The following is a 27,752-nucleotide window of genomic DNA, read 5'->3' as shown; positions in this document are numbered from 1 at the left end:
TTTCCATTTTTAAAAGTACACATTCATATCGGAGAAGGGTCCACTCTCAAAACCTCATCTTAACTTGATCACCTTTAAGGACTCTATTTCCCAAGAAAGTCACATTCACAAATTTTAGGGGTTAGGCCTTCAACATCTTTCGAGGAGATACAGTTGAACCCATAACAAACAGTGAGATATCATCTTCATGTGGATTACAGAGGATTGTTTTTATGCAATTGGTTTGTAGGTTCTGACTTGACTATCCCTTCTGTTCCTGAACGTGTTCATATGATCCTGCAAACTACACATAAAAGTGTCTAACTTTTCTGGTCCTTCCATACCTCCTTTTAATATCTTTTCATATAGATTCAGAACAGTTGATGCCAAATTTCAATTGTGCATTTTTTTTTTTTTAATAACTCTAGCAGTTTGGGTTAGGAGGCTCTGAGAAAATACTGAAGTATTTCCAAGTGACATGCTGTACATTTGTTTATGTTCCAGTTAGCTGGGTTCATTGGTCTGCATGATTATCTAATCACATTACTATACAATATTGCAAAGTAGAAGTCTGTATAAGCTTCCCATGATTGGTCATCATAGAAAATAGAATCTTGATTTGCTATGGTTCCAGATGGTGGTTTGCTTATAATAGTTTAGATTTAATCATAATCATTATAAACTAAACGAAGCTAAATTATACTATTTTAGAGAGAATTTTTATGTTATTTGAAGCCATAGGCTCTCACAGTTGCAGAGATAGGAATAGACTATTATTACTATGACCTTCCTTGAATGTTGCCATTCTCTTTACTACATGAAGAATTTAATCCTTAAAATTAGTGTTCCCTACTTTTGAATGTTATTTATTTGCTATTCATCTTTTGAGCATATCCACATCCACATAGAGTACTTTTTTCCAGTGTTGAGAAGTCTGCTCTCCAGTAACATGACAGGTATGTTGAGATTATTACTAACATTATCAATTTGTTTTGAGAAAATATTTTAGTGTACATTAGTATAAAATCTCCCTAGTTTTTTAAATTATTTATTGGCAGATATAAATTCAGTATGCAATATTTTATGCTAGCTGTCCAGAACCTAGCTCTGTATGGCTTACAGAACATTTATTTTTACCACCTAAGTCATAAAAGTTGTTTTCCATATCTTCAGTCAAACTTAACTACAGGCAAGAAGAAGTAGAAAAATTACCTGTCACATTATTCACAGGCCAGACCAAGATACTGTAATACCATGGCCCACTAAGCTAATTTAGAAGAAAAAATTGGAAAGAGGTTTTTTAAAGATGGCATTTATATGTAATATATGTAGAAGAGTTTAGGGTTTTGACAGTTTGAGATTGTATCCTCTTTAAAGTGAATGCATAATGACTTTTATTTCTTCTGAAATATGCATAACTTCTTGAAGGTAACTTTCAACTCTTATTAGCACTTTTCAAAGCAAGTTTCCCATCTCTATGAAAGAAAAGAGTATATAACATACCCAAACTTTCAATAGAGTGAATGTTTACTTATTAATAATTCAGTTATTTCTCTGCTTGTTTGGTACTTCCACTCTATTAATTTGTGAAGGAAAAACTTTACTATGAACATAAAAGTTGAAATTTAACCATTGTACCTATTAAGTCTCAGAAATCAATATTGCAAGAAAATGCCTAATTCTACCCAGAATGAGGTACACTGTTAATATCTTTTAGTGTGTGAATTTGTGAATAAGAGTGTGGTTTTTGAAGTCAGACTCTGGTTTTGAATTCCAGCCTTGTTTCTTACTGGCTTTTAACATTTTATAAATTATTTAACTTCTTTAATCTGTGATCTCATTTATTAATTGAGAATTATAATGATATCTGCCTCATGGTTGAGTATTATATCAGATGGGTTTCTCAACCTCAGCATTATTGATGTTTGTGTCAGTTAATTCTTTGTTGTAGAGGGCTGTCCTCTGTTTTGAAGATGTTTAGTAACATTGCTGGCCTCTGCCCACGAAATGCCAGAATAGTCACCCTATACCCCAGGTTGTGACAGTCAAAATTGTCTCTAGCTATTGCTAAACTTCCCCACCTGTGAAGAGCAAAATGGTCCCTGGTTGAGAATCACTGAATTACATGAATATCTGTATCTATATTTATCTAGAATTAGAGCTTTGCACAGTTTCTGGCACATAATAAATGCTCAGTAAACTTTAGCTATGATTATCATATAAAAAGTATTTATGATATCTTCTCTGAAGAGTCATACTCTTAAAGAACATGAGCATTATCTCTTTTCTCTCTATATATGTATACACATGTGTACGTGTATATATATTTCTAAGTATTTATGTAGATTTATGTATGCATTATATTATCTATCTTCTTCCAACTATTACTCAAAGTAATGAGGTGTTTAGCAAAATAGATAAAATCTACAAATAACCATCTTCTCTTGTTAGTTTTGTGCTCCTTGCCATTAAATATTTTGCAAATCACTAAAACTTTGCAAACCAGATGGTCTTCAATTTATCCGTTTCTTCTATGTGACTCTATAGGTAAAATACATAGATAAGAAATGAAATACAATAGACTAAAATGATTTTTTATCTATTATTTAACATCTTATGAATTGTGAACAGTAAAGAATTTTCCTCCACCACATCACAGTGGGGTCTAAAAAATGGTCCTAAGATATATTTTTAAAATTCTACTTGGTCCCTAAAAGTCTAAAATGAGAAGTATTAAAAGCCTAAAATGATAAACATAAAAGTGAAAGTGTAAAAACAGGTACAGGTAATTTCATTTTTTTAATGTTAATAATGACAACACCTTGGCTGGGCATGGTGGCTCACATCTGTAATTCTAGCACTTAGGGAGGCTGCAGCAGGAGGAGCGCTTGAGGTCAGGAGTTTGAGACCAACCCGAGCAAGAGTGAGATCCCAACTCTACAAAAAATAGATAAATTAGCTCAGACATGGTGGTGTGTGCCTGTAGTCCCAGCTACTCAGGAGGCTGAGGCAGGAGGATCGCTTGAGCCCAGAAGTTTAAGGTTGCAGTGAGTGAGCTCTGATGATGCCACTGCCCTCTATTTGGGGTGAGAGAGTGAAAATCTATTTCAAAACAAAAACAAAAATAAAAATAAAATAACAACACCTTGATTTGTTTAATTTTCTATATATTTCAAGACCTTTTTTTTTTGTCCTGTATAATTACCTGAGCTATGCTATTTAGGTAGGGATTATTGTCAGCATCTTAAAAATGAGGAGACTCAGACGTCTTATTAAGTGACAGATCTGGGATAAATATTATGACTCAAAATACAGAAGATTCCCCATTATTCTACAAGTCTTCCAATGTTTAAGCACAGCTCCAACTGCAATAGCCAATTGCTATTCTGAGAAACCTACATGATGTTCTCACTCTTGAAGGCTTTTCCATATATTTACCTTTCTTGCTCACTGTTTCAAGTGACTTAATCCTTCACAATGCACTCAGGGCTGTTCTCTCTAACAGGCTTTGGTAATGCTTTTAGCACATTACTCCACATGAATTATGCTGTTAAATATTCCTCTGGACACTCATTCAGTTGAGTTTTGTAGTAAGAGCACACTGACATTGTTAAGGTTAATGACTCAATGTTTTATAAGTTGAAACACATTTGAAGTTCAATTGGTTGTTTGGATTGTTTTATTCAAAAATGTGAAGGCCTTGAGTGCAGGTGTTACTTACTGTCTTGGAGGAACATCTTTGTTTTACCCTTAATGGTGTGGTGTCAGTAGTGATAATGTCTTAGCAAACCCAGCACTACTCCAGCAGTGTTTCTGAAATGTGGGTTATAAAAATTACTGCTAATGGATTCATATTGCCATATAGGTACTATATGGTAACAAACATTTATGAAGAATTTGATATATTGTATAATATGTTCATTTTAAATTCTGTCACATAGGAGTCATTATTAACTCCATGGTCCCCGTGACATTACTGATTATCAGAATTTGAGTCTGTTGGCCAAGGTTTCACAATTATTAAATGGCAATAATAATAATCATAGCAGCTAGCATTTATAGAGTGGGTACTATGTCCTGGGTATTATGTTAAACTGTTTATTATATATATGAATCCATTTGTTTATTAGAAAGTTTAAGTAGCTTTTTATAGCCGTGTAAATATTAAGAAGGAATCTGAACCCAGGCATCTGATTTCAGAGTGGTTTCCCTTAACTTTCACCCTACACTTCCCTATAGTATATTCATAGAGCTGGATCTTGAGTCAAGTCTTCCAACTTCTTCTTCTCCCTCCAAGTTATATTCCATTTGTGTTAACATTCAGCCTTCTGCACCCTCTTTATAGTTTTAATGTCACTCTTCCTTTGTTCATTTGCCTGCCTGCCCTGTTTTAAAATTTTGTGTTGATTTACTACTATATCCTGATTTGTCAGTCTTGATGATTAATAAAGTAATGCATATAATTTTTCTAAGTTGCTTCTCACTGGAAAAGATATTTTTACTTAGTTGCTAAATGCACTCAGTGCTGAATGTAGTGGCTAAGGAACTGGAAAAATACTAATGAATTAACCTATTATTTTTCCAAGCTTATATATTTGCAGGAACCTTTGAAAATATCTGTGTCTTACTTTAAATAAGTGACTTAATTGTGGGCATTTTACATACCATATTAGGTCAGCACTTGAAAATTTCTCAAAGGAAGATGAGCATATAGGCCTTTAGGCACATCTAGAATTTCACATGTAGGTAGTTGTCTTATCTTAAAAACATGTAATGCTGACCTTTCTTTAGTAGTCCAACTCTAATAAATTATTCCTAAAATGTTTTATTATTATCACAATAAACAAGGAGAAACTAAAAGTTTCCCAAGATTAAAAACAAGCAAAGTAACACACTCTCTACAAAAGAATGAGAATAAGGCTGACATCAGATTTCTTACAGGCAACTCAGCAGAAAATGGGAAAATGCCTTTAAAGTTTTTAGAGAAAATTATTTTCAACCCAGAATTCTAAACCCAGCCAATCTGTTAATCAAGTGTCCAAACAGAAACAAAACTCTCTTGCATGGGTTCACAAAGTTTACTTCTCATGTATGTATTCTTAGAAAATTACTTTATGATATATCTCAACAAAACCAGTAGAAAATGTCTTTTGTTCTTTTGGGTAGATGCCCAGTAATGGAAGTGCTGGACCAAATGGTAGTTCTACTTGTAGTTCTTGGAGGTATCTCCATATTTCTTTGAACAGAGGTTGCACTATTTAGCACAATTCACAATAGCAAAGATGTAGAAACAACCTATGTGCCCATCAACAGATGAGTGGATTAGTAAAATATGGTATATGTATACCATGGAGTTCTACTCAGCCACAAAAAACAATGATGATCTAGCACTTCTTGTATTATCCTTGATAGAGCTGGAACCCATTCTACTAAGAGAAGTATGACAACAGTGGAAAAACAAGTACCACATGTACTCACCATCAAATTGATTTTAACTGATCAACACTTAAATACACATATAGTAATAACATTCACTGGGTGTCGGGCAGATGGGAGGGAGAAGCAGGGGATGGGTATATACACACCTAATGGGTGCAGTGCATATTGTCTGGGGAATGGACACACTTGAAGCTCTGACCAGGGTGGGGCAAAGGTAATATCTGTAACCTAAACATTTGTATCCCCATAATATGCTGAAATAAAAAAAAAATTAAAAAATGGTAGGAAAGAAAGAAAATGAATGACATGGAATTCAGCAAACAGTGAGTGATTCAAAATAGCAGTGAATGTAAGAAATAGGAATGAACTTACACAACTATCCAAGAAAACAAATGGTTCCATTAGAGGCAAAAGGACCAAAGGATATGGTAGGACATAAAGGAGCTCAGGATGTTTCACCCCAAAATATGACTCCTTAATATTAAGAGTATTTTGAGTTACAGATCCTTTGGAGATCAAAAAGCATTGAAAGGGGCTTTCCCTGTATCTACATAAACTTGACTGACTGATCAAAACATCAAAAGAGTAACTTCCCTTCCTTTCCCTGTTATCTCCATATATTGCAGAAACAAAAGGTAAAGAATACAAGGAGATGTGGCCCAAATCATTTTAAACATAATAGGTGTCTGTCAGGCTAATTTACAAGTCAATCTGTTTCCACATCCATTCATCCTCCCTAGCAACCCTTTATTACTGCTCATCTCCCCCTCCCTTCTAAAAGACAAGTATAAAAATATTTGAACTTCACTGGGATATTGGATATTCGCTCTGGGATTCTGCCCATGCTCATGCTAAATAACCCTTTCTCTTCCTAATCTGCCTCAATTGTGAGTTGATATTTCAGTAAACTTTCAGGGGAAAGGGCAAGTTTTCCCACTCCCCTACAGGTACACAGAAAAATAAAAAAATTTTAAAAAGTAACTAGAGGAAACTTTAGTCTCTTTTGTATTAATTCATTTTAAATGGCCTTTACTAAGAACTACCAGGAAGTTATTTTTCACTGAAATAGTATTAAATATGACATAAGCTTGCTTTTTACTGTTTTGGAATAAGACAGACGTTGTATGGCCACAATATAATATTAAATGTATTTCCAGTAGGAAAAAGAAGTAACTAGAAACATCAGGAAAACCCAAAATGTGTAAATGAAAATTATAATTCAAATACGAAGCTTCCAATTTATAAGAGTATGAAAACAGCGAACTTTGAGAAGAATGGGACAGATTTCAAACAATGGATAGAGTAAATAATAAGATGGCAGATATTTGGGAAATGACAAAGACAGAAAATGTTTCTACTTATGAGGAGGGGGAGATGACAACAATCACAAATTCCAGGGAGAAGAAACAAAATAAGAACAAAAAAACCCCAAAACTAAACCATAATCAAAATATAATATATAATATTATATATATTTTTATAATATATAAATATAGCTGACTAAGAGATGTCTTGATTTTGATCTATAAGTAAGCAAGGAGAATCTATCCAAATAACATCTTTGAGTGGAATAAGGTTATATGTCTTTCTGAGAAGAAGCCTACATAATCCTGACAGAAATGTTAAACATATTGTTTATTGGTTTTCAGCTTTTAAAAAAAACCCTATATGTAAATTATTTAATTTTGGTTATACAATAGAATGTAATAATAGGAATTTGGTCAATATAAAAGTAAAAGTAGTAATTTGATGAAGTTGGAGGTGAAAGAATCAGAGCTACTAATCTGTTAATCTTACATAGGGAGAAATTGAAATATAGTCAATAATGGATGAAGCAAAAAATAGAGATTTAAGTATATCTTATACATTTTTTGAGCATGTAAAAACTGAGAATAGTGTTTAAAACTATGTTTGGAATAAGGGAGTAGGAAGTTGATAGTTATTTATGAACTAATACATCTTTATAGCAAAAAGTTAACAGATTATTTTTTATTTATAAATTAATAGAGAGTAGTATTAGTATATGATTCAGGGAAATGGATAAAACTATCCCCCCCAAAAATTAAAACAGCTCTTATGGTAAGTAAATAAACTAATTACTACCCTGATGGTATAAATTGAGTAAAGTATCAGAATCAGAAGGAAGAAAAGAAGGAAGAAGGAAAGAAAGAAGGAAGAAGGGAAGGAAGCTGATTAAGTAATTGGAAGAGGAGAAAGTATTCAGACAAGTCACAAAGCAGGAATTAGAAATAAGAGTTGTATGTTCTCAGTTGTATGCCCTAGTTAGAAAGAAAAGTTTGAAGGTATCATTATATATATATAATCATTATGTAATGTAATTATATATCCAGATATTTAAAATACATATTTTTATATTAAAATTTATATATAAGTATTTTAATTTTATATTTAAATATATAAATTCAATATAAATTCAAATCATTGTATCTATATATCATTATATATCTATATAGATAACAATATATAAAAATATATATATTCCTTTACCTCCTAATTCTTAAAATGCTCATTTTTTTTTTTTTTTTGAGACAGAGTCTCGCCTTGTTGCCCAGGCTAGAGTGAATGCCATGGTGTCAACCTAGCTCACAGCAACCTCAAACTCCTGGGCTCAAGCAATCTTCCTGCCTCAGCCTCCCAAGTAGCTGGGACTATAGGCATGCACCACCATGCCCGGCTAGTTTTTTCTATATATATTAGTTGGCCAATTAATTTCTTTCTATTTATAGTAGAGATGGGGTCTCACTCTTGCTCAAGCTGATTTTGAACTCCTGACCTCAAGCAATCCGCCTGCTCAAGCAATTGGCCTCAAGCAATTGGCCTCCCAGAGTGCTAGGATTATAGGAGTGAGCCACCGCGCCCAGCCAAAATGCTCATTTTTAAATGTATATACATATACGTAATCTTAAATTTCATTAAGTTTCTGAAAGAATCACTTCTCATTTCATAGCATATGTTTCTTCTTTTAAGGTAAAAACTATCAGTGAAAAGTATTAGATGAGCTCTTGGAGAGATTTGGAAAGCCTTAACATGTTAGCTTGTGGAAGCTTAAAATGAATTCATTTTTTCTGAACATCCCTTACTGGTGTCTGTTATCCATTTGCCTTTTGTCCCGCAAATGCATTTTAGTCTTAACCAAGCTTGAGCCAACTAAGCAGACCATGTGCCATTGAATTATATTTTGTGACAAATGGACCTTGTTTCATTTCAAAGGATTTGAACTTGAAATCACTCTCAACAATTGTAAAGCAAATGTCTTTCCTCCTGTCAGCCATTGCCTAATTTAAACTTTCCATCTGCATTTCTAATTATGATAAGGAAAAATCTGTGCTGAACAAAGAGCTTTTGTTGTTGTTGTTTTTTTTTTTTTTTCCTCTCAGGAAAGACAAATTTAGGCATATGGCTAAATGAAGGACAGGATTTTCATTTCACACCTTAAAATGCCTTCTTATCATTTTGCTATTTGTTTTTTAGGTACCTGAAGTTTACTTTAAAACACATTTTAATAAAAGTTTATATAACCTTTTATTTATAATGTTCTAAAATAATTAAAATTGAAATATTGACTGTGTCATTTAATATCAAAATATTATACATTTATATTCCGAAGTTATCTTTAAAGTCTTATGTACTTGGAAAAATGATTGCACTTCACCAATGCTTTCTTATGACAAACAGTGAAATGGTTTGCATTCTTTTTAGCTCTGTGATGTTGGATACAACATGAAAACTCCCACTTTATTTAGATAAAGTGATTGAATATAATGCATGTGTCAGGAGCACAGGATATCTGGTGATTTGGGGCAAGTTATAAGTTTGCTGTAATATACTGACATGCAGAGTGTCAGAATCTGGCATTTTAGACTTTTTTTACTCTTAAAATACTTTGAATAGATTGAACAGAATGAATCATACTGTAAAAATATTTATCATTCTAGATAAAGTTGAAGTCAGTTGATAAAATGGCTTGGAATACACCCACACAGCAGCTGACCCAGGATAAACAGAGGGTTTTATTCCTAACACATAAATTCAATACCTTCCAGAAACACCAAACACCAAAACCAAAAAAACAGATTGTTGGCTTTGATTATGGTTTTGTAATAGTTTTAGCTATAAACCATACTTTCAGTAAAGATATACGTTCATAGCTATATTGTAGAAGCATTTACCAGAGGTAATTACAGATATAGAATTTTCACTTTAACAGAATTAAGTTCTACACTCCTTGAAATTTGTCAGCAAATTTTTTTTTTTTTTTTTTTTTTTTTTTGAGACAGAGTCTCACTTTTGTTGCCCAGGCTAAAGTGAGTGCCGTGGCGTCAGCCTAGCTCACAGCAACCTCAAACTCCTGGGCTCAAGCAATCCTCCTGCCTCAGCCTCCCAAGTAGCTGGGACTACAGGCATGCACCACCATGCCCGGCTAATTTTTTGTATATATACTTTTAGTTGGCCAATTAATTTCTTTCTATTTTTAGTAGAGACGGGGTCTCGCTCAGGCTGGTTTTGAACTCCCGACCTTGAGCAATCCGCCCGCCTCGGCCTCCCAGAGTGCTAGGATTACAGGCGTGAGCCACCGCGCCCGGCCTGTCAGCAAATTTTTATCAATTGTAAAACCACAATTAACAAGTGAAATTTTTATAAACTAGGATTTAGATAAATATGTATATCTTTGAAAATATGTACTCAGGTCTACCTGAACTTTGTCAATATGTGTATAGGAATTTTTCTCAATGATAATAGCCTATAAGTTTCTCTTTAGAAAATACAAATTTGAAAGTCTTCTTATCTATAAATAGTAACTATTGAGAAAAGAGTAAATAGGAAAAGACAAGGCAGAGAGGTATGATACAGTTTAATACACAAGTATATATATTTATATTTATTTCTATATGAATCCCTTATGGAGTAATAGTAACAACATTATTAATTCATTAATGATTATCAGTTAGTCACTAATTATCAACAATTATTAACATCAATTATTAATAATCACTAACTAATTAAAAACATTTATTGAATGCATTATATAAACATTGTGCCATATTCTGAACTTTAAAGCATAGTGATAAGTATTACATATGTGTGTGAAATATGTAAAAGTAATATATTTGTGTGCATATATATATTTCTATGTATATATACATACACAGCCGAATAAAGCTCAACAAGGCCAAAGATAAGCATTTAATTCAGACTGGGAAGCTTGGAAGTGATAATGGAGCTAGACGTTAAGGCATTGGTAGACATTTACTATGCAAAGGGAATAGCAAAGTTAAAGGGCTTGAATGAAAATCCATGCTGTGGTTCAGAAATTATCAGTTTCAGCACAGTGTTGTAGGAGCTGGAAAAAAGCTGGAGAACTAAACTAAGGCCAAATTGTGAAGGTCTTTAAATTCCGTATGCAGGGTTTGGAACTTGATTCTTTCTTTTTAAACATTTTATTTGGAAAGATTTTCAAGCTTTCAGAAAATTTATAAAACTAAGAATAGAATAATACAAATAATAATCCAAAACTTTATATACCCTTTACTCAGACTCATCTATTGTTAACATTTTTCGTCATCTATCAATCACTTGTTCTCCCTCCCTCTCCCTCTTTTGTATGTCTGTGTATGTACATGTATCCATACACACATATATATGTATACATATGTGACTTTTTCCTGAAATATTTCTGATTAAGTTGTATACATCATGTCCTTTAACCTTAAATATGTCATTGTACATTATCTAATAGAAATATTCTCTTATATACCTCAATAAGGTAAAAACCAATAAATTTAATATTAATATAATTTTTAAAATCTAATCTACTATTCACATTTGAGTTTTTTCAATTGATATCCTTTATAGATATATCCTTTATAGATTTTATTTTTCTTCAGTACAAGGTCCAATCTAGGATCAGGTATTGCATTTATTTATCATCCTTTTTATTTTCATTAATCTGGAACATTTGCCTTTTTTTTCTTTTTTATCTTTTTTCAATTTTTTAATTGTGCTAAAATACATATAACATTTACTATTCTAAACCATTTTTAAGTACAGTTCAATAATATTAAATAGATTCATACTGTTGTGTAATCATCACCCCCATCCATCTCCAGAAATCATTTCATCTTGTAAAATGAAACTTTATGCCCATTGAATAATAACTCCCCACTCCCCTCTCTCCCAAGCCCCTGGCAACCACCCTTCTGCTTTTTGTCTCTAGGCACCTCATCTAAGTGGAATTATGCAGTGCTTATCTTTTTATGATTGGGTTACTTTACTTAGTATATACAAAATAAGGCTCCTACATGTTTTGACTTCTGTCAGAATTTCCTTCCTATTTAAGGCTGAATAATAATATTTTATTATACACACACGCACACACACACACACACACACCATATTTTATTATCTAGTCATCTGTGGATGAACACTTAGGTTATTTCCATGTTTTAGCTCTTGTAAATAATACTGTTGTGAAAGTGGGTATACAAATATATCTTCAAGACCCTACTTTTAATTATTCCAGGTATAAACCCAGAAGTGGAATTTCTGGATCATATGGTAATTCTATTAATATTTTTAATTTTCTGAGAAACCACTGTATTGTTTTCCACAGCAGTTGCTTCATTTTATATTCTTCCCAACAGTGCATAAGGTTTTGAATTTCTCCCACATTATTGCCAACACTTATTTTTGTATTTATTTTTTTTTTAATAGTAGTCACCCCAGTGAGTGTGAGGTGGCATTTTGTTGTGGTTTTTCCCTCATCTTTTATGACATGAAATTTTTAAACATAAAGTCTCCTAATCTATCTCACTATTTTAATCAAATGCTCCTTATTTTGGGTTTGTCTAGTTTTTCCTCATAATTAGGTTTATTTTATATATTCCTGCCTGAACCACTATCTACATGATACTTGGCTTGGGGTTTGATTCTTTATCTGATGAGGTAAAAATTAAAAGATTTTAAATGTCAAAACACCCTTATTGGGTTTGCATTTTAGAAAGAAGACTTCAGTGTTGAAATGGATGGATAGGACTCATCAAGACATGTTAGAGGACTACTGCAGTAGTCCAGGCAGGAGAGAATGAAGGTAGATCTGAAGCATTGACAATAGGAATATGGTGTTAATGTTGATTAGCGTGAATCATAACTTTCTGGAAAATCCCTGGCTTAGGCCGACTCACAGTTTCTGCTTATGCATATTGAGTTGGAGGACAGGATCCCCAAATCATAAGATTGTTCCTTCTCTTGCTGCTTTCTTAAGGGAATCCCTTTCCCTTTCCTTTTCATGCTTGTTAATCCCCACACTCTAACTGGAATCAGCACTGATCTGATGTGAATCTTCTAGTCTGACCTCAATGCCACCAGACCCTTTGCTGTTTGTTTCTTCCTCCCTCAGTGAAGACTCTTCAGAGTCTTGCTTTCTGAGTCCTGTTCAGAGATCCTGTATGAGTCATTTGTGCATCTTGATAGCAAGTCTGTGTGAACAATTTTTTTTAGTTAATGCTTGCTCAAATCTGCATATATTTTGTAAGTGTTTATTTCTAGGTATGAATAGGGAAGATTTTATTCCCATGAAAAAGATATTAAATTGCATCAATAGGAAGTAGAGTAATTTTAGGGGAAAACAGAATTATACAAGTATAATGCAGACTGAAGACCTTGTTAGGGTAACTGGGTTGGCCAGTAAAAAGATAATTCAAATCTGAGGGAAGGCAAAAGACAGGTTTATTTATCTTCTCTTCCAATGCTAGCATAGATGTGATCTATGCTTTACCCAACCTCCTTCCTCTAACCATCATTTACTGTTTAGACTGAAGATGCCTAGATGTACATTGCTTGGTTTATTTCTTTACCTGTATGTAGACATTTAATTATAATTTTACAGCATAGCCTCCACTTCTAATTTTATGGAATAATGAATTGCTCCCTATCTTATCTTTGTGTTTTATAATAAATTATTGGACTGCAAAGCACATCACTAGAACATGTCCTCAGGGTGAATAAAAGAATTTCTGTCTTCAGAGTGTTGCCCTGTCTCTCATTATCTTTTGGTGAGAGAAAACTCAAAGGAAAATTTTCTCACACAAGGCTGGCAAGGAAGAGTGCTAAGCCCAGAATCACATCCTTAAAGCCTGCTTAGCCACCTGGACCTCTCAGCAAGTTTTATCAACTGTTCTTTACATTTCTATCATATTTCATTCCTCTGAAGGGACAGAGGGAAAAGACCAAAGAGGAACAGAACAGGTAAAGCCTTGCAGCTCCAAAAGATGTCGAGTTATTTCTTTTTAAAGTTACAAAGGATTTATGTTTGAAGAAGAACTCAAAACAATGATTTCATGCCCTAGCACCTCGGTTAAAAACAAGCACTGTAACTAGAAATTTGGTGAGGGATGCTTGGCAGAGAAGAAGAGCCACCGGAAGGAAAAATTGTAATCCTAATATTTGGAAGACCAGGAAGCCCTGATTTCTCTTATTTGCTGGTCTAAGTAAGGTCAGAGGAGCTAGTCTTTTTTCTTCCATGAAAACTTCTCTGCTGTTGGGGATGTCAATAAAGAACTGAGGGAGAAAGCAAATAAGAAAAGGAAATTATTTTGTCACCTTAAGGACAAAAATATTTTATTTCATCTTAAATTCAGCTAAAATGTACATGATATTTGAGGAATAGCATTTCCAAGCTCCTTTTTCCTAAAACCACTGGACGTTCACTAATGGATCTTTCTGATGGGGCAAGGCATTGTGGCACAACAGGTCTACTCTTTTTCAATTCCAGCTGTCCATTCAGAAACTTGAATAGATTGTGTTTAATTTACTCTTAGTTCTTATTACAAGTTGCCTCTACTTAAGACAAAAAGATTAGTGTAAGGTAGACCTAGCATACTTCCATTCCTTTCTCCTGGTTCTCTAGTTGAAGTGTCAGAGAAGAGCAAAGCAATTTCGGGTCACCAACTGCTTTGTCTATAAACAGCTAGTAGGTGGGCAAGGGACTTTAAATTTCAGCAGCATGTGTGGCTGTCTATGGTGATTTTGCTGGGTCAGTGCATATTCTTAACATAAAATTTAACAAGCAATTGACAATCGAGTTGTTTATGTTGTTGTTTTGTTTTGAAATGTCTTTTACACCACACCAAATGGAGAGAAAAGGGAAAACCACAGAAGTTATTGAATTGCAGCTCATTCAATGAATATATATTTTTAAGAATTATTCACAGTAGAAAAAGCAGGAGTAATGTGAAGTTTGGCCTCTTTATTGAACATGAGGAAAATTTTGGCTTTAAGCCAAATGTTTTTCACGTGAGAGTTCCACTATGTTGGCTAAAGAAAAAAAGGCAAGCTTTTAAAGAATTAAAGTTAGTTTTATTCAGAAGTTTTACCAAGGACTAAAGACCAAGGCCTAGAGTCCAGGAGTCTTTCAGAGAGGTTCTGTCAAATTCCTCCAAAAACAAATGTTTTAGTTTATAGCAAATATACAGGCAGTGAAGATTCAGTACATGCAAACTCACATCGAAGTTTAGGTGCAAGAGTATATCGGGTAATGGCATATGGGGGCATAATCGCTACCCTTGGCAGGTGTTATCTTATGTGTTAGAAAAGGCAAGGACTAGGTTCATTTACCTTTTAAAGAATATAGTGACTCAGGCAAGAGATATGGGGAACCATGTGCTATATCCTATTTTGTCTTCAAAGCTTCTTTTCAGAGAGACCTGCACATAGTCACGGTGTCAACAGCTTTGTAAAATTCTGCTGGCAAACAGAAATGAGCAAACCTGGCTTCTTATGTTTGCTTCTTTGTCTCGCAACTTAGATTATATATTTTTTCAATTTTTGTTTTTTATAATATAATACATGTTGTTTAAAATGGAAAGCAAATAATAATTTAGAGAGAAAAATCAATTTATAATCATGTATTTATTAAATTTTATTATATTTTCTCTCTCAGATGTTTTCTCAGTATTTTTCTCAATAATATGCTGTCAACCATGTAAATCCAATAATTTATAACCATGCTTTTTCTTCTCCGCTCTGCTAACTTAAAGCATTTTTGTTGTTGTTGTTGAATACTTTCTTCCACTCATAATTTGAGATATACACAATAAATAAAACCTAATCTCTATTTTGTTGGCAAAAACCATAGTGTCCACAGAAATAATGTGGCATAAAGAATTAAACATATTATTTACTAGTTTTTGTCTTGTATTTATATCCATGAGTAGGAAAATATTGTTTAAAATGTTATAAAATCAGATATCTACCATGTGGTTCAACTTGGTTATATTAATAAATTGGAATTTATTAAAAACTTGGGATTATGCTTTCTTTTAAATCACACCTGCAAAAGAGGGAAGAAGTTGACTTCTAATAAAAGGGATTTTGTTAAAAGGTGTGTTTTAAGGTTAATCTTGTGAATCTAATGTAATTATTCTGGATGAAGCCCTGGCATCAGTGATTTTTGAAGCTCTCCAGGTGATTCTATTGTGCAGCCAGGATCGAGAAACAATAGGTTTGAGTCAGAAGAGCAAGTGATATGGAAAAATAAAACAGACAAAAAACCCAGATCAAATCTAAAAATTTGAGAAATTTAGAATTAGATCACAGTAATTGGAAACTGAAGTGCAACAATACTAAGGATTTTTGCCTAAGGTCACCATGTCAGTGGCAAAGCCTGGATTAGAATTGTGTCTTTTGATTCCCATTGCTGCCAGAATATGTAGCCACTTACATGTCACGTTCCACAGATGTTATTAGTTGTTGTTTATTTTTTTCACTTAATGGAAGATGTAATTTCCAACTTCAGAGTGGACTATGGGCTAATTTATGAAAAATATCCTTTCTTTTTTTTTTAATATCCTTTCTAATTAAAATATTTTCCCCTTTTAAGTAAGGTTAGTTCCACTTTCTCCTAAATCTACATTTTCTATATTTTAAAAATTCCAGAATATATAATTTATTACAAGCAGTTCATCTACAAAATATGTCCCATGCCCAATGCTTTATTGAACAGGAAATCCATTCTATAAAGAGAGAGAGCGCCCGCAGTGCAGACGAAAGAGGTATTTTTGTTCTGCTTTTCTTTTTATCTTCTCTCCCAGTGTTTCTTTCTCCTTCATGCTTCCACAGACTTTGGCACACGCCTTGAATGCAAAATGAGACAATCCTTTAAACAATTTTATAGCAGTTGTGGAGGGGGTGTGAAATTTGGGAAACAATGTCTTTGAAACATAGGTTGATTTAATAATATTCTGGACTTTATAATGGATTAAATTCATGGAAACTATAAAGATCTTTTATTTTTCCATCACAAGTTTACTGATTGTCTTTTCTATGCAAAGTATAAATTGCTTTCAGAGTGGCATCATAATAAAAGTAGCAAATGTTATCATCCTGCCACTATGCCTAGCTTAGATTTTGTTTGTATCATTGACTATTATTTCTAAAATATTTACAAAACAAAATAAATGCTATGTATGCCACCATGCTCTGCCATCACAATAATACATATACCCTAAAAGATGATCGTATTGATCCAAGGCCCCATGTGACTTGGTTTTTCGAGTAGTGGTAATTGTTATACTGAGCCATTTTCCTGTGTTGAGCCAGTTTCCCTTTCGGGCCACAGTGTATGATTTCAAGATCACTAACCAGAAAAGAAATGTTTTCAGTAACAGCCCTATTAGTCCACATGGGGATTGAACCCTAACTTTAATTTTATTGTTACAATTCAACTGAACTAGCCAGTAGGGGAAAAAAATGTGTAGTCTAAAAGAACCAATGAAAAGTGTCAAAAAAATTAGACTTTTTAAGGATATTTTTATAAGGAAAGACCTCTTTTTAGAAATTATATTGGTTCCAATAAAGGAAGCATGGGAAAGATTTTCACGGAAGAAAGTTAAGCTATTTATAGTATACATGGCATTAACTTTATTAAAGATATGGAGTATGTTCTTCTGCTTTCCTTATTTTTAATCTTTGTACTTTACTTATGTATGTGAATGGGTATTTGTGAGTGTGTGTATGCTTCTTCCATTTTGAGGAATATCGTTACAATAAATACACTGTCAGAGCTCATATTTCTATTAATCTCAGCCTTTTTTATTTCATTAAAGTATGTGAACAATAGATGAAAATCTAGATGCTGCACAGCATAGCTGAGGGGAAAGTGACTTACACATTCCTCACTTCCCCATTTCTCTTCCAACTGCGAGTCATTTTTTTGTTGTGAAAGACTGGTAGTTTTGACGGGCAATTTAGGAAGTTACCTGGTGCTATGAAATGGTGGTATGGTGACTAGAACAAGCGCTGTGGGCTGCTGTCTTAACAAGGGCCTCAGAGTCTGTCCCTAAGGGTACTACTAAGTAGTTCTCTTTATGCTGGATAAATCAGCCACCTTATTTATGACACAAGTTTTTTCAGATGTATAAAATGATTCACTTAATTCCTAATAAATTTTCCAGCCCTGAAATACTAATTCAAAATTTAAGATAGGGAGCTGAAAATCAATTGCTAAAAATTGTTAATAAGGTTGTATTTGCCGGGCGCGGTGGCTCACGCCTGTAATCCTAGCTCTTGGGAGGCCGAGGCGGGCGGATTGCTCGAGGTCAGGAGTTCAAAACCAGCCTGAGCAAGAGCGAGACCCCGTCTCTACTATAAATAGAAAGAAATTAATTGGCCAACTGATATATATATAAAAAATTAGCCGGGCATGGTGGCGCATGCCTGTAGTCCCAGCTACTCGGGAGGCTGAGGCAGAAGGATCGCTCGAGCCCAGGAGTTTGAGGTTGCTGTGAGCTAGGCTGACGCCACGGCACTCACTCTAGCCTGGGCAACAAAGCGAGACTCTGTCTCAAAAAAAAAAAAAAAAAAAAAAAAAAAAAAAAAAAAAATAAGGTTGTATTTGTTGAGATCTTATTCTTATCCATTTTTTATGTTGGGGACTTGAACATACATTATCTCATCTAACTAAAAAAAACAGGAAAACATAGAAGATTATACTGTGCGAGTAGATTTTTACTAGCTTTCTTAATAAATTAGGAAGTGAGAGTTGCTTTGTAAACAATATACAATCTGATGGCAGGTCATTGTAGAAGAGGGATAATTATATGGATAATGACTAAAACAATCATGGTTCAACTGGATTACGTGTTTTGGACATTACTGAATACTACTTTGTAAAGAAAATTCTGCTACTGCAGTCAGGGTAATGTAGGAAAAGAGCTTTGTTTTGTAAAAAAAAAAAGATCTATGATTAATTTTGCTATGAATAGATTTTTATACCCATATTCTGGCTGCGATGATGAAAATACATTGACAATTTTTAAGTAAAAATATGGCTTATTTCATGGCTGTAACTGCTTTGTTTAACAAGTATCTTTTCCAGCATACACTCATAAAAACAGTAAAAACTAATACTTATTTTTCATTTTATAACCACACCGTGGCCCAGACATAATTTATAAAAGTGATAAATATATATGGCTATGAGTTTCTATTATATTTTTAGAAGAAGTTTATATACAGAAACTATTCTCAAAAAATCTTTCAAGTACTATACCAGTGTATAGTGCCTAAAATTATTGAATGTTGGAACTGAGATGACATTGAAATACTCCAATCAAACCTCCTTACTCCCTGTTTAAAACCTTATAACATCTCCCAATTATCTTCAAAATAAAGTAAACCAAATCCCTTGGCGTTGCATTAAGATCCTCAATGAGCCTCCATTATCTCACGTCCTTGCCACTGCCCAACTCAGACATTTTGTCCAATTAACAGCAAACTCAGAGTATCCAGCTTCAGAGCAGGTTGTTCTTCATCTGTCTTCTTTTGCACTTGCTTTTCATTTGTACGAGTATGCTGACCACTTTTCTTCTGACTACATCTTACCTCTCAAGATTAAGCTCAGAAAATACTTCTCCCAGGAAGCTCCTTCCCTGAACCCCTACCCCATCATTTGGGATTAGCATCCTGTGCATGCCTCTATTTTATCACTTACTTCAAGTAAGGTTTATCTCTTCTTTTGTGCATAAACAAACAAGTACATATTTATATAATGCGTGATTTTTAGTGGTAAAAACTAAAAAGTTTATTAGTAGTAACGAAACTATTGTTATTATATATACACATGTGTGTGTACTTAAGTAGACTGTGTGCTTAAGCAAATTTTGTTTCTTCTCTTTTTGTCACACACATACATACATTTATACATGTTTTTGTGTACTTAGATATTCATGTCTTTCTTCTTAATTTGTTTGTCTGCCTCACAACGTCAATGACTGTGTTTTATTCTTCTTAGAACATTTATAAGTAATTGCCTGTGGTTTAATAAACATTTGTTGAACTGTTACAAATGAGGCAAGAAAGGATGAGAATATTTAGGAAATTTTTCCATGGTCACAAAGATGGCTATACTTTGGTCACAGGATCTTATGCCATTATCTTCCTGCTTACCAGTCTTACAATGAATTATTATTATTTACTACTTTGAATTTTTAATCCTCAGATAATACTATAAAAATCTTCTAAAATATTTTGGGCATCATTTTTGAGTGATAAAAAAGCCATCTTTTTCCTTTTTGTGTGGAATTTTTGATCATGTGTGATTCTGATAAAGATTCAAAGATAGTCTATTCAAATAAACACATTTATCAATATGTCTGAACTAATACTAAGCACTGGGAATATAGAATTTAATAAGATCAACTAATATAATAATAATAAGTGTTGATATTTATTGAATAGCTAGGTGCCAGCTACTATTCTAAGTGTTTTGCTTTTTGTTTTATCTCATTTGATAATATTGACTAATATCATATAACTATTATTAAAATATAATATTATATAAATATAATAATAACAATACACAATAGTACTCTGAGGGCATTATTATATCAAGATTCCAATATTATACATGAGAAACTGAATGTCACAGAGCTAAAGTGACGGATTAAAGTTACCAATGGTGAATAGCAGAGACAGATTGTAAACCCATGCCCACAATTCTTACTTAACCATGTTGCTTGTATTGAGAGGTGGGTTAAAATTCCTGCCCTTCGGATTTGGTTATTCTATCAAATCACAATGGGATAACTTAAGTAATTGTATAGTGTGATGTGGTACTTCAACTGAGATTCTTTTCCAAGGGCAAATTATTAATAATTTCAAATGAAATTAAACTTGAACACTCAACTTTTATAAAAATACCTTACAAATGTGAAATTTGCTAAATTATAAATAACTTGAAAGAGAATTGAGTCATTTGTAAAATGTCGGTCATAAATTTAAAAAGAAACAGTTTTCTTTTTTTTTTTTTCAACTTGAAATCCCCCTTCAATTGATTCATAAATCAATTAATTACCATTGAGAGACCTGAGGGCAGCTAGAAATTGGGTCCAAATTAATAAGGAAAAAGGAGGCAATTTGTTTTAAGCCTGAAAGTTTAATGTTCAATTGAAGTTTAATCAGAAGTGACCCAATGTTTGAAAAGTAGAACATCAATGTCTTTTTAATTTCCCTGTCATTAAATGAGGACTGAGGAAAATTGAAATAACTGATTATTCTCAAATGAAAATTAAGGAAAGATGCTATCAGACATCAACTAAAAGCATATATTCTTTCTTTATGTTTTAATTCACAAAGGTAATAGTCTGTTCTATGTTGGAGGTTGGATAATTCTTTGAAGTGGAGCTTAGTATAATCTTTAGAGACACTTGTTTAGAGACAAAAGTAACCATACATATTTTATCCACTGGGACTAAAATGGTGGCTCTTTTCTTTAACACCTATTTATTCAATTAAATGGGATTTTTTCTTTAGTGAATTGCAGAATTAATTTGGTGCCTTTATTGATTTCCAAATGAATGAATGGAAAGAATGATTAAAATGAATGCATTTAGCTAAAGGAAAGCATTGCCACAAATTAAAGATATTCCAGAAATCATTCTTAGTCCTTAAAATTAAATCTATCTGCATTCCCTGGGATACATAGGGAAATAAAGTCTTTTATTTAGCTTTTAGTAAGTAGTAGCAGGAATAGAAATATTAAATACATAATTTGTCCAGGGACATCTGACTGTATTCATGTGAAGCAATTCCTATGTTATTAAATGAAATACAAGTGGGGTGGGCTAGAAAAGGAGAAGGGGAGCAGGTAGAATGGATTTAAACAACCAGTCATTTCCAGAATTGTGTCTCTCTGATTTCTCCACAATTTTACCTACATTGGGCTTGGTATTTGACAAAAAGATTTTAAAAGAACAATAACAATACTACAATGAATGGTAAAATTATATGTAGACTAATGTGCCAGGTTTAATTTCCCTAGGTGTTTTCACCCAGATTGTATAATAACACATGAGGTCATGACTAGAAAGATAATAGCTTCCTATTCCTAGCCAGAGGACTTTGAGGGGTTACAATGTCTCTCCCAGGATTTGACTAATGTATTTGTTTCTTTTTAACCTGATGTTTAGATTCTTTTGCCCTTAACTTTAAAACCTTTAAATCCCCCATTTCTTTCACAGTTGATTAAATGCAGCCCTGAGAAAAGCACTGACTGACTGTTCAACAGAATGCTTTTCAAGGGGCTAACAGGCTCTGACTTCGAAGAAACGCTGTTGTTAAATTGACTTGAGACCTTACCAGAGAGACAAAGTTTTACTAAAGACCACATTAAGGTCTGGGTTCCTTATTATTGAGAGAACGTCTTTCCCCCCAAGATCTAAGAATACCATTTTTTTTCATACCCTACCTTGCAACTTACTTGTGTAAGTCCTGCATTCTCAATGATACATAAAATATTACCTTTGTTACCATGCTATTGGGGGTGGCACTGCTACCCCATGTGTAGCCAGGATCCTGGAGCAGAGCTGAACCAGTTACAATGAAATATGTTAACAGAGTTGATAAATAGCTGCGGCTCTGAGCCCTCTGAGTGTCCTTCCCTCATCTATAGTGTCTTCTCCTGGACCCTTCTCCAGAAATTTAGCAAATTGGTTGTTAAATTATTTTTTTTTATTTTTGTTGTTGTTGCTTAAATATTTATTTATTTCAGTATAATAAGGGGGTACAAATGTTAAGGTTACATACATTGCTATTGCCTTCCCTCCCCTCTAGAATGTTGTTGAATAATTTTAGAATCACCTATTCATGCATCTGATGTGCAGGAGAATATCTATCTCACAAAAGAAAGTTGGCAAGTTAAAGAGAAAAAGCCCTCAGCTAACCATTCAATGATTGAAGTTATGGTACTAGCTCCTTTACTTAATGGTAATTTTAACTTCATGTGAAAATGGAGATATCTTTATTGCCTAATTCAGTGGTTAGTATAAGGATCCAAAATATTTTAGGGAGTTTTAGTTTCATATATTCTGTTTTAAAAACTGAAATATAATGATGTAGTGCATGAATTTAAAATTACTGAAGAAGAGATGAGTTTCTAAGCTAACAGAAAATCAAGACAAGCAAAGATTTTAAATTACAATATTACCTAATTATGTATTATATTCATATGTGAAATTTATATAAGGTGAACATGGATTTATTTTTTCTCACCTGAAATGACTCTCAAAACTATGTGGATAAATACCATACTATATTATAATTTGTATGCTATGTATTATAGACAATGTATTTTATAATGGTTAAGAACATAGTTACTGCCTGGGTTCATTTTCTAGCTTTACTGCTTGGGAAAGATATTTAAAACCACTGTGCCTCAGTTTCTTAATCTGTACAATGGGAATAATACTAATATTTACTTCATAGAGATTTTATGAGGATTAAGTAAGCAATGTGTTTTATTACCATTGGATACTATTCATAATATGTAATTTTTTTTTCAATGTTACAGAACACAGAGATTGACATAATCTCCTGTACATTAGGATATATCTATCTATAGATACTTTCTTGGGGAAATATCTATATATAGATGTCTTTTGCACATCGGTGATATTCAAGGGATATACAATACCCCCATATCCTTCCCAATGCTATACCCACAAAAGGTAGGCATGCAAGAATCTTTTAAACAATTAAGATTTTCAACATTTATATTTAAACAGCTCTTAAAAATGTTTAGGAACGCTGGCTTAAATTACAAAACATCTTTCGCTATCAGAATATGTTTAAGTGTTGAGAAACTTATGGCTTTGAAAACTCTGTGCTATTGAAAACTCTGGGCTGGGGGCAGTGGCTCAAGCCTGTAATTCTAGCACTCTGGGAGGCAGAGGAGTGCAGATGGCTCAAGGTCAGGAGTTCAAAACCAGCCTGAGCAAGAGCGAGACCTCATCTCTACTAAAAATAGAAAGAAATTAATTGGCCAACTAAAAATATATAGAAAAAATTAGCCGGGCATGGGGCACATGTCTGTAGTCCCAGCTACTCGGGAGGCTGAGGCAGAAGATTTGCTTGTGCCCAGAAGTTTAAGGTTGCTGTGAGCTAGGCTGATGCCATGGTACTATAGTCTGGGCAACACAGTGAGACTCTGTCTAAAAAAAAAAAAAAAGAAAGAAAAGAAAAAGAAAAGAAAGAAAGCTCTGTTAAACCTCCTGCCAATCAGAAAATGTGTATTATCTTGACATTTTTCTATGCAGCTATACTTCTGTAGAAAGTGTTTCGGGTAAGTGTTTTGTTTATTTTTATTGTTTTCAAGTCATGAAACTGCCTACTAAACTTCTAAGGCTGTATGTTATTGAAGCAGTAGAATTGCATAGTTGTATACAGTGCTGCGTGAACGCAAGTATAAGACTCAAATGACCAAGATTGAAATTTTATTTCTGACACAAGGTATGCAATCGTGGAAAATTTGAATAAATTTACTGAAAATTAATTTTTTAAGTCTCTAAAACTGGCACAATGAATGGGTCTACAGCAGTGGTCCCCAACTTTTTTGGCAATGAGTAAATGTATTTCTTTAACCCTACCAATGAGTAAATGTATTTCTTTAAGCCAATTTTTTCACTCTTCCAAGCCTGTTTCCTTCATCTGCAAATTGGGAAAAAATAATATCTTTCTGACAAAATTTTTATATATATTTAAAGTTCTAGGCATTATTTTAAGAGTTTTATGTATACTGTGTTTCCCTGAAAATAAGACAGGGTCTTATATTTATTTTTCCTCAAGAAGACACCCTAGGGCTTATTTTCAGGGATGTGTTATTTTTTTTAAGTACAGTACAATCTACATTTATTCAAATATAGTTAAGTCATCTTCTTCTGGAACATCATTATAACTCTCCAAACCTTGAATTCCATCCCGAATTTCTTGCTACTCTATTTCCTTTAGCACCATTGGCCTCAATCTCTCATGTTGAGCAATAGAGCTCGCATTGGGCGGATGAAAAGGGCTGCTTGTCTTCTTTACCGGTCTGCAAGGAAATGCATGGGTTGTGCCGATATGCTGCGTAGCCACGCCCATCACTAGGTTTTATTTTTGGGGTAAGGCTTATATTGCGCAAATGCTTAGAAATCCTGCTAGGGCTTATATTTTTGGGTAGGTCTTATTTTCGGGGAAACAAGGTAGCAGTAGATTGGCTATGAGGATCTGAATTCCAATCCAGATTCTTGCACTTTCTGGCAAAATCTAGTCAGATAACGTCTCTGCATCTCAGTCGATTCATCCATAATATAAGGTTTATTAACATCACTACTGGTGTTAAATAGTTGTGACTATCAAAATATAATGTATATTAAAGCAAAACAGAAAATTTTAAAACACTGAATAAATTTGTAAGAAATTCCAAGGTTAAAAAGACAACAGCCAAGATTTTAATGATCTTAAACAGATGTATAGGAGAGGAGGTGAAATTTTCCAATATCTGGAATGAAAAAGGAGATATAACATAGATTCTATTAAAGGGAAATAATGGGATGTTATGAACAATTGTATAAAATATGTAATAATATGTTTGACAATTTAGATGAAATAGACAAATTCTTTGAAAACAGAACTTAACCAAAATGATATAAAAAGAAGGACAAGAAAGATCTCTAAATGATAGAAATGTCCCATAGAAAGGTTGTTTTTCTTTGAGGTATAATTTATACACATATATAAAATTCACAAATGTTAAGTGACACATGTTGACAATCTTAGATATATGTTGACAACTGTATACCTATGTAACCACCTTCAAAAACTAGAAATAAAATTAATTTATAGACTATCCATAACTACTTAGAACAGATTTTATTTGTGACTTACCTAAAGTTTCTTTACGAATTTAAAATCCTTCCATTTTATAGTTGTTTCTGAATAGAGAAGAAGCAAGAAAAATGTCTGAATTGAAATTTAAATCTTTTTTTCATGTCAGACAGGTAGCGCATACAGATACTGTAACAAGGTTTTGGGGAGGCACATCTCACGCATGCGTGTGAAAACCCAATCATCACTGTTATGAACTACAAAAAGATCTGGAACTGAAATCTTGAGGTCTACATTGGAAGCAAGTCTGTTCCCCCAGGCTTTAGTATAGAAAGCCCATTGAAGGGTTGGGGTTTGCAGTGTGTTGAATGGTGGTCCCCAAAATGATATGTACCCTGGAACTTGTGACTATTACTTTATTCGGAAGAAGGGTCGGTACAGGTAAAATTAAATTAGGGATCTTGAGATAATATCATCTTGGATTACCTGGGTGGCCTAAAATCCAAAGACAAGTGTTACTCTAACAGAGAGTAGAGGAAAAGATATAGAGAGGAGAAGACCAAATAAAGAATAAGGCAGAGATATGAGTTATGCTGACACCACTAAGGAATACTTGGACACACCAGAATATGGAAGAGGTGAGGAAGGAGTCTTCCCTAAAACCTCAGATAATGAAAACAAGGCTGCAGGGCTGTCGCTAATACATAGGGACAGCAAAGCTCCTGCAGGCAGTCAGTGGTTGGTTTCAGAAAAAGGCTGATGATTTCTCAGACATCTTTCTGTCTTATAAGCTAATGTGATTTTGGTTTTTTGGTTTCTTGAGGCAAAAACTAAAGGATATCACAGCTTCAGAGAACTCTCTTCAAGAGTAAATAGAAACAAAATATGAATTTTTTTTCCTTTCTGATGTGATACCATGCTGCATTTATCACTTGCACAGTATCAGCTGCCAAACATGTTGATTGACTCTCCCACTTATTTTGTTGGAAATTAACCAACAAACCAAAACCAAAACAGAGTTCTCAAGAAAGTTTAAGGGATAGAATATGTATATAAAAAAAGATGAGTTATCTCTATGACTTATTGGTTGATTTAATAACTATAGAGTTAATGTCATGAGATCTTAGAAGTTGTGAGGGATCTTAGAAGTTTGGACATGAGTTCAGTGATTTATTAAGTCAACTTATTGGTACAACCAACCTTTCTGGAGCTCCTCCTCATTTGCCTGATCTTTATGCCAGGCATTGCCAAATGTATTCTCCTATTTATAATGACATCACAGATATGCAAACATTAACAAATTCTAGTCACTTGTTTTACTAGATGGAATAATTAATATTTGTGAAGGAAACTTAATAGTTTGACCACACATCTATTTGTTTAATCTTAATTATTTATCATCAAGATACTAACTAAAGGCATTTATTATAAGATGCCCTCATTTGTGAAATACTCTAAGAGCATCTTTTATTGTTTCTTTGTAGTTGTCCCTTAGCGTTCCCAGCCTCCTGAGAAAGTGTGATTTCAAAAAAATGACAAACATATTTCATTTAACTAATGATACATGGTATCAATATGGGTAAGATAAGCACACATTTTGTGATTAAGGCAAAATATATAAGGGATTAGCTTGAAAAAAGTCTAAAATATGAATACTGGGTCCTATGAAAGTATTTTTTTGACATATAAGAACTTTAAGACTAGAAATACATCTTGATTAATTTGGAATGTTTCACATTTTTAAAGTTTGTATTACAATTATTACCCTCATTTTAAAAGAAATGGCAAAATGTTTAAGAAATATGCACACGTGCATAGGCGCACACACACATAAAGCTGATTTCTAGTATTGGCTTTCCAACAACTATTTTGTGACTTTCTAAAATTATTTATTCATTTACATCTTTCATGTTTTACTTTGTATATTTGGGATGAACTAAGTTTTCTAATTTCTCTTCTAGGTCTAAAATTAGGACACTAAATCAATATGAATAGAACTATAAAGGTGCCTTGATTGTTTTCAATAAAGTCAATACTGTGGACTTTCCTAGAACATGAAAAAATAATTGTAATGTAAAAAGGAGTATATTCAAAAAATAATGTGCTAATGTTGTTCTGCATTTGACCTTTGGATGGTTATGCTTCTATTTAAACTCCACATTATCTCAGGTCTTCTT

At 33.3% G+C, this 27,752-nt stretch overlaps 1 protein-coding gene and 1 non-coding gene across 4 annotated transcripts in view; one reads left to right on the top strand and one right to left on the bottom strand.

Moving 5' to 3' along the window:
- NAALADL2 (N-acetylated alpha-linked acidic dipeptidase like 2) overlaps window positions 1-27,752 on the top strand; it is a 1,254,620-nt gene that overhangs the window by 1,039,007 nt on the left and 187,861 nt on the right. The window lies entirely within an intron of this gene.
- LOC142875501 (small nucleolar RNA U13) lies at window positions 25,739-25,844 on the bottom strand. The gene has a single exon (XR_012922859.1). It is a non-coding gene; the product is annotated as a small nucleolar RNA U13 (small nucleolar RNA).

Source organism: Microcebus murinus, chromosome 1 (genome assembly GCF_040939455.1).
Source record: "Microcebus murinus isolate Inina chromosome 1, M.murinus_Inina_mat1.0, whole genome shotgun sequence".
Lineage (NCBI taxonomy): Eukaryota > Metazoa > Chordata > Mammalia > Primates > Cheirogaleidae > Microcebus > Microcebus murinus.
Note: the sequence above shows the minus strand (reverse complement) of the source record. Positions and strands in the feature narration are given on the sequence as shown.